The sequence below is a fragment of the Poeciliopsis prolifica genome, unplaced genomic scaffold (assembly GCF_027474105.1).
Source record: "Poeciliopsis prolifica strain line A6 unplaced genomic scaffold, Auburn_PproV2 SCAFFOLD111, whole genome shotgun sequence".
Taxonomy (NCBI): Eukaryota; Metazoa; Chordata; class Actinopteri; order Cyprinodontiformes; family Poeciliidae; genus Poeciliopsis; species Poeciliopsis prolifica.
This window is the reverse complement of record NW_026562486.1, coordinates 245,001-260,200: the sequence shown is the minus strand read 5'-3', so window position 1 is coordinate 260,200 and position 15,200 is coordinate 245,001. Positions and strand designations below refer to the sequence as shown.

General features: G+C 43.2%; 3 non-coding genes across 3 annotated transcripts; all 3 read left to right on the top strand.

Moving 5' to 3' along the window:
- The first annotated feature begins 14,305 nt into the window (after positions 1–14,305).
- On the top strand, positions 14,306–14,377 carry trnaw-cca (transfer RNA tryptophan (anticodon CCA)). Its single transcript has one exon. It is a non-coding gene; the product is annotated as a tRNA-Trp (tRNA).
- Positions 14,378–14,625: 248 nt separating this feature from the next.
- Positions 14,626–14,697, top strand: trnaw-cca (transfer RNA tryptophan (anticodon CCA)). Its single transcript has one exon. It is a non-coding gene; the product is annotated as a tRNA-Trp (tRNA).
- Positions 14,698–14,943: 246 nt separating this feature from the next.
- On the top strand, positions 14,944–15,015 carry trnaw-cca (transfer RNA tryptophan (anticodon CCA)). The gene has a single exon. It is a non-coding gene; the product is annotated as a tRNA-Trp (tRNA).
- The last annotated feature ends 185 nt before the right edge of the window (positions 15,016–15,200 follow it).

Here is a 15,200-nt window from a genome sequence, read left to right as displayed (position 1 = left end):
CATCCTCCCTGGACTCAGGTTGGTCCACCAGGAGACATTTATCTGTTTTACTCACAGTTTCTCACAACATCCATTTGTTTAGATTTACGTTTATCGGCTTCTTCTTCTCCAGCTGCATTTTCTCCCCAATTAGTAACATGAAATAAACAATGTGAGGTCAGCTGAGGATCAACATTTAGTTGTTTTAAATAATATTTCTAATCGGCATTGATTTGGTCTGGATTGATTTCCTCTCCTGCTCGTCTTTATGGCTCGTCTGTTTCCTCCAGCAGCTCCAACCGAATGAAGCGTCAAACTGCTGCTCCTGAAATGCGTCACCTGACATTTTCTGCATCGTCCATTTCAATGTGCAGCTGCTGTGTTTAGACATCGGAAGCTCCGCCCCCACCATCACTCACAGCTCTGAGCATAAACCTGACCTCTGACCCCATCTGGGCAGCCTCAGCGCTGAGGCAGCCATGTTTGTCAGCTGCTCAGATGTTGGTGAAATTACAGTAATTATCCACGCTGTGTGGTCCCGGTGTGTTGGAGTCAGTGTGTGACTGCTGACTTTGACCTCCACTCATTTCCCACCTCAGTGGGTTTTCACCAGATGTTGGACATCGCAGGAACATTTTCCACAACTCACTGATCTGTTGTTTGAAGGGGAAATTTATAACTCAGATATATGTTTAAATAGCATTTCCACACGAGATAAATCAATAAAGGCCTCATTTGGGTTTCATAAAATACATTTTTTCTTTTTAAGATTAATAATTATGAGACTATATTATCTGGAAAACATTTTTAAAAACCACATTTTGTAAATAAAATGTGTTTAACAGAAAAAAGGTTTTCTGTTTTATTGATGGGCCGTAGAATAGCTCCCCCTTGTGGTCTTATTACAGTAATACATATTTTTGACCTGTGGGACAAATTGACTGAAAGGTCCATAAAATACAAAAAGAAAACAGCTCTTCATATTTATGTATTCATAAATAAGTACAACCTGAGTATGCAGCATGTTGGTAAAAAGAAGTTGATACTAAATTGAATGTGAACAGCAGAAACCTGATCAGTTCAGAAGTTTCCTGAGGCATTTATCCGAGGTGAAACAGACGACTTGTGTAACATCAGGATTTGTTTTTCCTGCTGGTCGTGGTGATGCATCAAGCTGCGCTTTTAATCTGAAACAATAAACACTGCAGAGTCCCCAAACTCTGTTCTTTAAATAACTTTAACCCCAAACTCAAACCCGTGTTGCTGCAAGGCAGGAACAGCAGCACCAACTTCACCGCTGTTCCCTTTAAGAAACCAATAAAACTCTAAAAAAGAGATTCAAGGTCAAGAAAAAAAATATCTGTAATTTTTAGGTAGATGATCTCAAACTATTCTGATAATAAATTAAAGTTCAGAATGGATTTAGTGTCATTTCTGCAAAAAGTCTCTGTTCTTAGGAACCTTAAACCTGGACGCTAATGAGTGAAGCTAACATGCAGCATAAAAACAGCAGACAGTTTCTTTGATAAATTGGTTGGACAGGAACTGGAGGCTCCAGCTGGACGGACAGTTTAGCTGAATATGAATATTTTAGTTGCCTCACCTGCCTTTTCCTTCCCTGGGTGTTCAGGATAAATGGTTCCCCAGCTGCCTGAGCTCCATTTAAAGGTTCCAGGTTATCGTCTGAAAATGGGAAAAATACTAGTTAGTATTTCTGGTCAAAGGTTTTATCATTAAAATGTTATGCTGACTTATGATGCATAATTCTCTAACTGGAAACTCTTGATCTGATCTGGCAATAAAGCGCAAGAAAAAAAATGGTTTCATTTCTGCCAACTCCCAATAAATGAAAGGTTAAGTATCAATACAGCAGAAATAAATAGCAGTGATTTTATTCAGTGACGGATGTCCTGAACTGGACCTGCTCTCAGAGCGGCGCTGACCCAGATTCCTCCTCTGCTTCCAGTCTTTGAAGGCTCATCATCGACCGCTCTGACGTTAATAAAGATGAAGCACAGAAAAGGAAATTAAAGCCCAGCTTCCCTTTTCTAACGAGATCATATCCATCATGGTCTGATCTTTGACCTTCACTGCAACCTCCTCAGAGCGCCACAAAACAACTAATGCTGCAAAATCCTGAAGCTCCTCCAGCAGGAAGACAACTACACCTAAATGATGTCCCATGAAGCAAAGCTCTTCAGCTGAGACATCTCAACAGCTTTTTTATTCAACAGGGGGCAACAGAGACACAGAGCAGCGACTGGAGACACCAAACCCACTGACAGCTCAGATGTTATGCAAATTAGCTCCTCGTCTGATTCCTGTGTGTCTGAATGCTGGGGGGCGGCAGCATCATGAAAAATGGCTTTTAAGCTTAATGGGAATTCACTTAAAAACATAATTTAGCTCCTGCAGCGCAGCAGAGCAGAAAGCAGCGTGAGGCATTCATCTGCCGCTGGAACCTGAACATCACGCTCACTGAGGTCCATGCATTTTCTCATGCAGGTTCTGAGAAATGAAAAACTGTAAACAGTTTATGGGTGTTGGAGATTTACAGCTGGTAATTAATAGGACTTCAGCTGTTTCCTTAGTGGTTACAGGAAGCGTGAAGAACCTGGGCTCTGCATGAAGAGCTCAGCTCTGAATACGGGTTCAGGTGTGAACGGAGCCTTTTGAATATAATAATGCTTGTCTCTGTGTTGTGTGATCTCCATTTAATCTGGCATCGGGTCGCAGGGCGGGAAACGGACCGTTTCACACAGCTGGCAAATGTGACCCACATCTGGTTTATTCATGGCAGTGTGAACGGACCAATTCTGATCTTTCCACATGGATCTGGATTGTGCCACTTCCACACATGGAACTAAATCATGTTCAACAGTTTTCAAAGCATCTGCAGTCTGGATGAAATGCAGTCAACTCGCATTTTATCCAACCACAGAAAAACTGGGACCAGAGGATCATGAACAGGTGATTTTACAGTCAATAAGATTCTTTAAATTTACGTTTCATTAGATTTGATTTGTTTTGATCTTCTGATTGTCATCAATACTGTCTTTAATATATAATATTTAGGTGAAACTGAATGTCTCAATTCTTGTTTTGTCAGTCAGTCTTGAGTGAGCCTTATTCCAAAATTAATAATTTAGATTATTTTATTGGTTATGAACTCTGATCAATGCAACATTTTTCACTGAAGAATCAAATTTCATGTTAATTTTGAAGGAAATCTGAAAGCCGTTCATTTTCTCCAAGACGGATGAGTTGATATTCCCTGTGGTGACATCATGACTCGATGAAGTCATGCATCTGGTGATGGTGCAGGGTTAGGGTCAGAGGTCAGGGTCAGAGGTCACCGTCTGTCTGAACGTCGCTGGCTGCTGTAAAACCATCCAATGAGCTTCAGCTCTGGTTCTCTACTGGTTCTCTACTGGTTCTCTACTGGTTCTCTGCTGGTTCTCTACTGGTTCTCTGCTGGTTCTCTACTGGTTCTCTGCTTGTTCTCTGCTGGTTCTCTGCTGGTTCTCTACTGGTTCTCTACTGGTTCTCTGCTGGTTCTCTACTGGTTCTCTACTGGTTCTCTACTGGTTCTCTGCTGGTTCTCTACTGGTTCTCTACTGGTTCTCTGCTGGTTCTCTACTGGTTCTCTACTGGTTCTCTACTGGTTCTCTACTGGTTCTCTACTGGTTCTCTACTGGTTCTCTGCTGGTTCTCTACTGGTTCTCTGCTGGTTCTCTACTGGTTCTCTGCTGGTTCTCTGCTGGTTCTCTACTGGTTCTCTACTGGTTCTCTACTGGTTCTCTGCTGGTTCTCTACTGGTTCTCTGCTTGTTCTCTACTGGTTCTCTGCTGGTTCTCTACTGGTTCTCTACTGGTTCTCTACTGGTTCTCTACTGGTTCTCTGCTGGTTCTCTACTGGTTCTCTACTGGTTCTCTACTGGTTCTCTGCTGGTTCTCTACTGGTTCTCTACTGGTTCTCTGCTGGTTCTCTACTGGTTCTCTACTGGTTCTCTGCTGGTTCTCTGCTGGTTCTCTACTGGTTCTCTACTGGTTCTCTACTGGTTCTCTGCTGGTTCTCTACTGGTTCTCTACTGGTTCTCTGCTGGTTCTCTACTGGTTCTCTACTGGTTCTCTGCTGGTTCTCTACTGGTTCTCTACTGGTTCTCTGCTGGTTCTCTGCTGGTTCTCTGCTGGTTCTCTACTGGTTCTCTACTGGTTCTCTGCTGGTTCTCTACTGGTTCTCTGCTGGTTCTCTACTGGTTCTCTACTGGTTCTCTACTGGTTCTCTACTGGTTCTCTGCTGGTTCTCTACTGGTTCTCTGCTGGTTCTCTGCTGGTTCTCTACTGGTTCTCTACTGGTTCTCTGCTGGTTCTCTGCTGGTTCTCTACTGGTTCTCTGCTGGTTCTCTGCTGGTTCTCTACTGGTTCTCTGCTGGTTCTCTGCTGGTTCTCTACTGGTTCTCTACTGGTTCTCTGCTGGTTCTCTGCTGGTTCTCTACTGGTTCTCTGCTGGTTCTCTACTGGTTCTCTGCTGGTTCTCTACTGGTTCTCTACTGGTTCTCTACTGGTTCTCTACTGGTTCTCTGCTGGTTCTCTGCTGGTTCTCTACTGGTTCTCTGCTGGTTCTCTACTGGTTCTCTGCTGGTTCTCTGCTGGTTCTCTACTGGTTCTCTGCTGGTTCTCTGCTGGTTCTCTACTGGTTCTCTGCTGGTTCTCTACTGGTTCTCTGCTGGTTCTCTACTGGTTCTCTGCTGGTTCTCTACTGGTTCTCTACTGGTTCTCTACTGGTTCTCTGCTGGTTCTCTACTGGTTCTCTGCTGGTTCTCTACTGGTTCTCTGCTGGTTCTCTGCTGGTTCTCTACTGGTTCTCTACTGGTTCTCTACTGGTTCTCTGCTGGTTCTCTACTGGTTCTCTACTGGTTCTCTGCTGGTTCTCTACTGGTTCTCTACTGGTTCTCTGCTGGTTCTCTACTGGTTCTCTACTGGTTCTCTACTGGTTCTCTGCTGGTTCTCTACTGGTTCTCTACTGGTTCTCTGCTGGTTCTCTACTGGTTCTCTGCTGGTTCTCTACTGGTTCTCTACTGGTTCTCTACTGGTTCTCTGCTGGTTCTCTGCTGGTTCTCTACTGGTTCTCTACTGGTTCTCTGCTGGTTCTCTACTGGTTCTCTACTGGTTCTCTACTGGTTCTCTGCTGGTTCTCTACTGGTTCTCTACTGGTTCTCTACTGGTTCTCTACTGGTTCTCTGCTGGTTCTCTACTGGTTCTCTACTGGTTCTCTGCTGGTTCTCTACTGGTTCTCTGCTGGTTCTCTGCTGGTTCTCTACTGGTTCTCTGCTGGTTCTCTCTGGTTCTCTACTGGTTCTCTACTGGTTCTCTGCTGGTTCTCTACTGGTTCTCTGCTGGTTCTCTACTGGTTCTCTACTGGTTCTCTACTGGTTCTCTGCTGGTTCTCTACTGGTTCTCTACTGGTTCTCTGCTGGTTCTCTACTGGTTCTCTACTGGTTCTCTGCTGGTTCTCTACTGGTTCTCTGCTGGTTCTCTACTGGTTCTCTACTGGTTCTCTACTGGTTCTCTGCTGGTTCTCTACTGGTTCTCTACTGGTTCTCTGCTGGTTCTCTACTGGTTCTCTGCTGGTTCTCTACTGGTTCTCTACTGGTTCTCTACTGGTTCTCTGCTGGTTCTCTGCTGGTTCTCTACTGGTTCTCTACTGGTTCTCTGCTGGTTCTCTACTGGTTCTCTACTGGTTCTCTACTGGTTCTCTGCTGGTTCTCTACTGGTTCTCTACTGGTTCTCTACTGGTTCTCTACTGGTTCTCTGCTGGTTCTCTACTGGTTCTCTACTGGTTCTCTGCTGGTTCTCTACTGGTTCTCTACTGGTTCTCTGCTGGTTCTCTACTGGTTCTCTGCTGGTTCTCTACTGGTTCTCTACTGGTTCTCTACTGGTTCTCTGCTGGTTCTCTACTGGTTCTCTGCTGGTTCTCTACTGGTTCTCTACTGGTTCTCTGCTGGTTCTCTGCTGGTTCTCTGCTGGTTCTCTGCTGGTTCTCTGCTGGTTCTCTACTGGTTCTCTGCTGGTTCTCTACTGGTTCTCTGCTGGTTCTCTGCTGGTTCTCTACTGGTTCTCTACTGGTTCTCTACTGGTTCTCTGCTGGTTCTCTACTGGTTCTCTGCTGGTTCTCTGCTGGTTCTCTACTGGTTCTCTACTGGTTCTCTGCTGGTTCTCTACTGGTTCTCTACTGGTTCTCTACTGGTTCTCTGCTGGTTCTCTACTGGTTCTCTGCTGGTTCTCTGCTGGTTCTCTGCTGGTTCTCTGCTGGTTCTCTACTGGTTCTCTACTGGTTCTCTGCTGGTTCTCTGCTGGTTCTCTGCTGGTTCTCTGCTGGTTCTCTACTGGTTCTCTACTGGTTCCCGTCTGCGTGAGCAGAACCCACAGTGACGGTCCAGTCACAGTGGCCTCATAAACGGCAGCTGAATCTCCCCGAGCGTCTCTCAGAGCCTCTGGGGGATCGGGGGTGTGCGGGCCTCCCTCGACCAGCCCGCTGCAGATTATTGCTCCGTCTAACAGGCTGAGGATATTACTTTGCCTGAAGCGGCGCCTCACCAGCTTATTTCCCCCGAGACTCTGAATCACATTTCCAACGACCCTCGCTGGAAAGATCTGGTAAAACCGTGTCGCTGTGAATCCTCCTGAGACGCAGCGGCGGCTTCATTAGCATAACGGCCAGCGAATGAAAACCAGTGAGGAGCTGGAGCCGGAATGAGCAGGTTCCACCTCCCTCCCCCTTCCACATCCAGGGACCATGTCTGGATTTCTTCTGAATTATTTTGGACCATTAGATACACATTTCTGCTTCCATAACAGTCGCTGTTATTCTAACTGGTGAAACAATGATCAATGAATATTTTTGACTTCACACATATACAAAGATTCAACAGCCAGAGGAATTCAGCTCCAAGCTGAAGATGCTCATTATGGATCCTCTGGCTCTACATCTGAAATGTTTCAACCAATGACTGTTTTATCACCTTAAACTGTCCTGGAGTCTCCGCTCCCTGTGGAACTGCAGGTTCTCTCTTGGTACTCCAGCTTCTTTCCACAGTTCATAAATATGGATAACAGTTCATCTCTACGGGCCTCAATAGTTATGCTAAAAGGCAGAAAGTCTGTGCATCCATTGTCTTCCACTAAACCACGACTGAGTGACACGTCAGGAGGGCCTCCAGTTATCCTCGGGCTCCCAGCATTCCCAGCTTGTTTCCACTGGCGGCTCAGGAAGGTATTTTATGGTTCGGTGGTGAATTCAGGAGTTGAATGAATGTGGCGTTATACTAGAGCAATGACACATGATGCACTATTTTTCTGTCCCTCATCCAAAGAGCTGGTTCTGCTGCCAACATAAAGCAGAGAAGAATAGAAAATGTTGGGTTTATTTGATGATTTCTTCTAGTTGTAATCACTTCAGTGGAAGTTTATTGACATTTTTACTTCAAGATGTTTGATGTTTACAATGATATACAATGATTAGCAGAAGGTAGAAGGATCCCAGACCTTCTACTGATAGACACGGATTCACTCACAGCATGGAAACAATAATTGTTGAACATTTATGATCTACGGTTCTGCAGTCGAACTGTGAAGATGGGCCTAAAATACTGGAAACAAGATGTCAGACTTCTATGTGTAAAAAAGTTTCTAGATGCAATAAATCCACAGATGCCAGGTTTTGCAACCATTTTGCATTGATTGTTGATTTCCGTGATCTTCCATGAGCTCCCATGTCAGTCAGTGGTGGCAGGAAGAAGCGCAGCAGCAGAAGTGATGAGGATGGATGTCCAGGATTCTCTGCTTCATCCCTTCAGTCTTCACTCACAGCTGACAGCTTACCGCATCCCGGAGGCATCGGATTGATCGGCAAGTCGAGACTCTGTCCTGCTCAATAAAGCCTGAATGAATTCTCTTAACGTTGCGTCTGTCATGCAGGACAGAAAATCCACCCTCGCTTTGTCAGTAGGGAGATATTAAAATCCATCAGGAAGTGAGCTCTGCAACAGACAGTCATTTTTTAAACACTAAAACAAACTTCGGAAGCATGATAAATGGATTTTCTGCATATGTGCTATTATACCTGAGACCAAAATGAAATGTAAGTAACTGACTCTGAATGTGGCTGTGATTGATTGATTGATTTGATTAATCATTTCTGGGTATGGATTAGACCCGTTTGTCCTGTAAGGTGAGCTGAGATGACATCAGCTGAGAGCTGCATCGGTAACATTTCTCTAGAACAGCAGCAGAAGAGCTGACAGGCTTCATCCAAAGTCCGACCTGTAATTCACTGGGCTTATTTCAGAGTCCAGGTTTCTCCACAGAGGCGACTCACATTGTGTCAGAGGATTTCTGCATCCATATCTGGGCCTGAAAACAAAACAAGACAGTCTTGCTCAGTCTCTCTTCCTTCGGTCCTGTGATTGATGGACTACAGATTCAATAGACAAGAAGGTCAGTGAAGCTGGAGTAAAGATTAGATCCAGCCTGAACACCACAGTCCCTGGCAGAGAGGAACCTGAAGCTGACAGACGTTGTAAGGAAGCCAAAAGTTGGGATTGATGGGTGGAAAAGTAAACCTTGATCCAGGCAGAAATGAGAAACTTGTAGGAGATGAGAAACTGAAGAATAGTGGAGCTCAAAGGACAATGATGCAAAGACATGGTGGAACCAGGAAGTTGATCTGGGCTGACCAATGGAGAACCAGAGCTGTGGGATGTGAGGAGGCATTTGAGAGGAAAACTTAGGATGCAGTTGGATATGCAGAGTTGCAACAGGATGCAGAGGCTTCTCTACCCAATCATCCTGGAAACCACTGACATCACTGGGAGGGACAGGAAGCAAGAGAAAGAGCCTCATGCTGGATCTGAAGCAAGAGGGAGGAAATGAGCCGACAACCAGCAGGGGGTGAGGAGCAGCCAGTCACCACAGCTGACCCACCAACAGGCGTGTACTGGGTCAGGGTCAAACCACTCTGCGATGGCTGTCACCCATCTGATGACACAACTTCCTGCCTGAAGGCAGTAGCTCATGTTGCAGTCAACTGGTCTAAGCATTTTGTGATGTTTTACCCTAAAAGTTACTTTTAAAGTCAAGATTTACTTTAATCCTTACTTAAAATGAACTGGTCTAACATAACTTAAAACAGATGAAGCATTTCAAGCAAGAACTTAACAGGTAGTCAATGTCATACAGTAAAAAGATGTAAGGCTGGAACTGCAGATAAACTGTAGAAAAACTATAGATAAACTATAGATAATCTATAGATAAACTATAGATAAACTGTAGATAAACTGTAGAAAAACTATAGATAATCTATAGATAAACTGCAGATAAACTGCAGATAAACTATAAATAAACTTGCCCAAAAATAAACCAATCTGTTTAAAATATTAGGTTTCTGTGATCTTATATCTTGGATCTACAATGATCCAAACATACAGATCACCTTCCTGAAAATATTTTTCTATTTGGTTTCTGAACAAATAAAAGTAAAAAATGCACCAGAAAAGCTCAGTAGAAACCTCCTTATTGTAGTTGTTTGTCATCCAATGAAATCAAAAACCAACTCTGAGTCTGGAGAGACAACAGCACTGACCGTACCATGGCTGACACAATGCTACTGTAAGGCATGGCAGGGGCAGCATCATGCAATGGGAATGTTTGATTCGCCCAGTTAATCTTCTGTATCTGATAGTCTCTTTGATTTGACCATTTTAAGGTAGTTTTGATGCTCAAACATGAACCAAATGAGTTTTTCTGAGGTCAAAGACACGTTTAACTCTTTGCAGCTGCAGTTCTCTTGTAAGCGAATGAACAGCTGATGTCTCTCTCGCCACGCTGTGTTCCTCGTGTTCATTTGGTGTTTCAGTTGATTCTCCTGCAGACAAACTATCACATACTGACAGTTGTGAGTAATAACTCCTCGAGGCAGCGTTGCACTCTGCAGGGCACCAGGGGTTACAGAAACAATGAAAAATTCATACCGCTGAATCGCCCACATTGACTTCCTCCTCCTGAGTGTTTTCTTTGATCGAACACTGACGAACTGTGGCCTCTGCGCTCTGCTGACTCTGCGATTCTCCGCCTCATCTTTTGTGTTGTGAGTCTGTCCGATCGGTTTCTGCTGAAGGACTGCACTCAGTCCAAGGTGAGGAGGATCAATGCTGCGGGTCTGAGCAGAGGAAGGACCTTTAGCCTTTAATGAGATGCTCCTGCAGCAGAAATGAAGACAATCAAAGGAAGATTACTAACCATCCAGAGACCTCCGAGCTCCAAACATCCTTCTGAGGACGCATTTCCTGTTCACCATTTCATCTGTTCACCATTTCATCTGTTCACCATTTCATCCGTTTCTCTTCAGTCAAGAAAACGAAGCTGTTGAAAAACATTTGCTGAATGTTGATGGTGATGAAGGTTTGCATTTAACTGATATTTCAGCTCATTTATAGGAATATATAAAAAGTTTCTTCACATCTTCCCACATCATGCTAGCACCGTTCACATGTGAAGCTCTTTGCACATGTTCAGGAGAACAGTTTTAATTTTCACCTGATATGAATCCGAGTCATTTCCTTATGGTGACCTGGTGACCTTTCTTCAGTCCTGGTTAGGGTTAGGGTCACTTTTACATGATGCCAGGACAATTTAATAGAATGTCATTGAAAATGTTGCTTATTTTAGGAATTTGTTTAAAAATGGAAATTTAATTGAATTTCTATTGATTTTTTGATAACTCTGGGTTACAATCAATGAAACCTCCAAATTCAGCTTCTCAGAAATGCATTAACATATTTAACAAAATAACAAACATTTTAAGCAACACGATCAAAGGAAGCACAGATCGTCACCAACACCCTCCACATGACCTTTAGCTGAAGGTCATTGCTCTGTTCACACAGTTCCACATCCCAGCAGAATAATGGGAAGCTGAGTGGAAAGAAAACAAATGCTAGTAAAATGTCAACAGGGATATCCTGAGAAGACTGAACATCATTTAAGTGTTCCTGGGACCTGAGTCAGAGCTTTAAGATCCAGGGTTTGGGTTTGGTGCTGCCCTTTGTTCAACTGCTGATTTCAGTTTGCACTATGATGTCGCAGCTTCCCATGCAGCCAAAGGAACAAATACCTGTTTCAATGATGTGCTATAACTCTGTTATATCTATACAGTCCAAACTGGCACTAAACAAAATTCATCGCTCCATCCTTTGTCTACGTAGCTCGTCCTTGCGGTTATCGCCGGCAGTTATTGTGCAAGCAGTGGGGTCACCTTTGAGAGGTCAGATCTCAGCGTCCCCAGAGAATCTGTTCGTTATTGTCAGGAGGAAGATGAGAGGCACCAGAAGCAACAATGCAAATGAGCTGAATCCACCATTAGAGCAACCTTGGCTTCCAGGACACCAGAGGCTGACGTCCTTCGTACCACAATCTGTTGATGCAGCAAAGTATGGAGAAGGATTTCCATCTAAGTGCAGATAATGTGGAGCATTACCTGGCCTCATCTCTAAACCATGGACTTTGAGAGATGGGGGGAAATAAAAGAAGAAACATAAATTGTCTTCTTAGTGGTAGATATAATAGCAACAACTTAGAAATGGATCCGTGAAAAAACTGATGTGGTTCATCAAGATTTGTGGAAGCTTTTATCAGGGCGAGAGGTTTTGGACCTAAGAGATCACAGAAGGATCCCAACATGTTTACATGAGATAAAGTGTTTAATTGGAGATAATTGAATGTTTGTGGCTCTTGCATCATCTCTCACTCACTTCATAAACTTATCAAATCCGAATCACCTTCCAGTCTCTGGACGTTCAGATTTTTTCACACAGGAACAAAATCCACAGCAAATGGCAATGTCTGACTTTTAAAGAAAAGAGAAACTCGAGTGTCTGAGTTCTCGCGTTTATCCAGCCTTAATGCACGCAGACGCCACTAGGGAACGGGCCAATCAGGAGCCGGAAAGTCCTTCCTCCATTCAGCATGTTCTTTGACAGATGGCTGATCAGTATTCAGAGCACACACACGCAGCCCCCCTCCACCTCTGCAGCACTTCTCACTTCATTTCTCCGTCATGCTCGGCTGGTCCGTCTGCTCGCTCAGGTCTGCAGCGCCTGGAAATGAATGAGCAGCGGCAGATTTCAGGGGGTCGGACGGTTTTAGAGGGGAATGACGACGCTGTGGAGAGGAGAGGCAGGGAAGGAGACAGCTGCAGTTTCTGTGCACCAAACACAGACACACAGCTAATTAGACACTTTAGTGGGACATGGAGGCAGTGACAGACACTTTCTGATGTTTTCATTTTTTACAATTTCTGAATCCTAAAAACTACCTCTTAATATTAATATCTTAATATCGCTTAATATCTTTTTATCTTGTTCAATCCATGGATAAACATGTTCTAGTCTGTTTATATTGTTCTTATTCATCTTTTTAAAACAAAAAGTAAAGACTTGAATTATGCAAATATACATTTAAGACTATTTGGAGGCCTGGTGTACGACAGGTTTTAGAAGAGTCTCTGCTTCAACACACCCGGGTCAGATAATCAGATCATTAGCTGAAGAACCTGACTGAGATAATTCAGTCTTTGGACCAGGCTCACATCGACACGTTCAGGGCATCTGATGACGCCTGATGTAAATAAAACAGGAAGTAAAAAACAAAAACACGGCAAATATAAACACAGAAAAAATAGTGAAATGATTGATTCATCAACGCAAAGTAGAGAAAACTAATAAATCAAGAACATACATCTAAACAAAACCACCAGCATTAAATAGAAAATCCCAAAAGTCATTAATTAGACTAAAAATAGACGAAGGCTGACCAAATATAATTAATCCGTTTTTCTCATTTTCTATGTATGTAACAAATACTTTGGTTTTGTTGTTACAAATTCTGCAAGAAGCAGTTGAATAAAACTACATGAAAATGGAATCGCCCAGAAATGCTTCTCCTGAATTGTTTCCCTTTCAGACTGAAACTCTCACAAAAGAAAGTCCAGCATCTTATGATCGTAAAGTTATGTGTCCGTTAAATCTTTAAAACATTGAATATTTTGAGATGATTTTCAGAGAACAAAAAAAACCGAAAAGATGGCAGGTGAAGAGATCAGGGCACCGGGGTGGGAGTAATCGTATAAAAACAGGATTTTAGATTAACTAATAATAGTCTCAGGGTTGCATTCGCTGACACCTGGACTCTCTGTGTTTTGGTACTAAAAGTTGTTATATGTGGATAAAAGGACAAAATCTGTCTCAACGTTTTCCTCAACCCAACCTCTTTATTTATGTCTCTTATGAATGTGAGTTGGAAGGTGACATTTTTTCCACTGACAGTTGAATAAACAGGATCTGAAAGTTTACATGCCTCATTTTTCCCAAGTAATTTAAATGCACCATAGCTGGAGAAGCAGAGCCAGAATCCTGAAGCTACAACAGTTTTCTGATCTAAACAACAGCCACTTAACCCCCGACACCCACCAGCACACAGCAGCTACAGATGGCTGATGAAATAGAAAATAAAACTTCACATTATTAGGATGAGAAGATTTCTGTTTTTTCATGATTTGGTGCCAAGCAGAGAGCAGCTACCTGCAGGTTTTTCAGCATGTCAAGCTCTTTGGAAATTACCCTACTTGTTGAACCCAGATCTCATTTCTGTTTGTTTTCATGGCGTAGTTCACAGCAAACGGGGTCAAAGGCCAACGAGGAGAACATAGGATACGGAGGGGGTTTCCAGGGCGAGTCGGGGCCACCGGCTGAGTCTGAGACGGCAAAACAAGCTTCTGAACTCCATGAGGCAACGAAGGAGCCTTAAAAACTGACAGCCGTTTGGTTTTTCTCTCAGGAGAACTTCAAAATAAAAGCAATCTGACTGACATTCGATGTGTGGAGCGAGTCGGGAGGAAAAGATAAGAAAAACAAACCGACCTTACAAATTCACATCAGGATTAGAGAATTCAAAAAAACCATGAAAAAGTAAATAAATAATTTTTTTTTCAAGAAACTTTTAAAAGTGGAAAAGACCATAGAAAACAAATATATTTGAAAAAAACTGAAGTTCTGATCAGAAATATTTAAAAATGCTTTCTCCAAGATAACTTAGAGACCCATTATTAAAAATTATCATTGTAAAGGGAAATTGTTGCCTTCTGTCACATAGAAGACAAACATCATGCAACAATACTTTGTGTTGTTGCTGCTTCACGGTTACTCACTTTATGGCATTGGGAAGCTTCAGCAGGGTCTCTAGAGCTCTGACAGGAAGTGCAGCCATACAGAGACTCTGTGGCGCAATGGTAGCGCGTCTGACTCCAGATCAGAAGGTTGCGTGTTCAAATCACGTCAGAGTCAGAGTATGTCGATTTCCTTTGCAAGTTATTGCACAAAAACTGTTTGGGTCGGTCTCTCACTCTGAGTCTTTCTTGCATCACAGTCAATAGCAAACAAATGGAAGTCGGCCACCTACATGACGTTATAATATTTTCCTAGTTTTGTCACAAAAACTAGCAGTAGGTATAAAGTTACTGACTGTTCTTAGAGATTCGTAATATAACTTTGGCAGAAACCAGAGGTGTGATTTTGCATTTTGTTGTTGCAAAGACTCTGTGGCGCAATGGTAGCGCGTCTGACTCCAGATCAGAAGGTTACGTGTTCAAATCACGTCAGAGTCAGTAAGAAAAGCTCTTCCACAACTTCTAGATCCTTGTAACTTTGCCTGAGCTTTAAGATAGTAAATGACATGGTGGATGTATCATAATGTGATCATTCCAGAGGAACCTGGAAGCCTTTTGTCATATAAAACAGAGACACATTGTACATTTTGCTGTTGCTCAGTACAGATTTGACATTGGGATTTTTTAGTGTTAATTATAACTCTGACAGGAAGTCCACCTGCAGCAATGAAGCTTTCCTACAGAGACTCTGTGGCGCAATGGTAGCGCGTCTGACTCCAGATCAGAAGGTTGCGTGTTCAAATCACGTCAGGGTCAGCGAAGTATATCGATTCTGTTGCAAGCTGTTGCAATCTCTCATCACTGATACTGTTTGGGTCCTTCTCTCACTCTAATCGAATCTTTCGTGCATCACAGTCAATAGCAAAAGGAATGGAAGTCGCCCACCTCCATGAAATCATAATATTTTCTGGTTTCGTCACAAAAACTAGCAGTAGGTATAA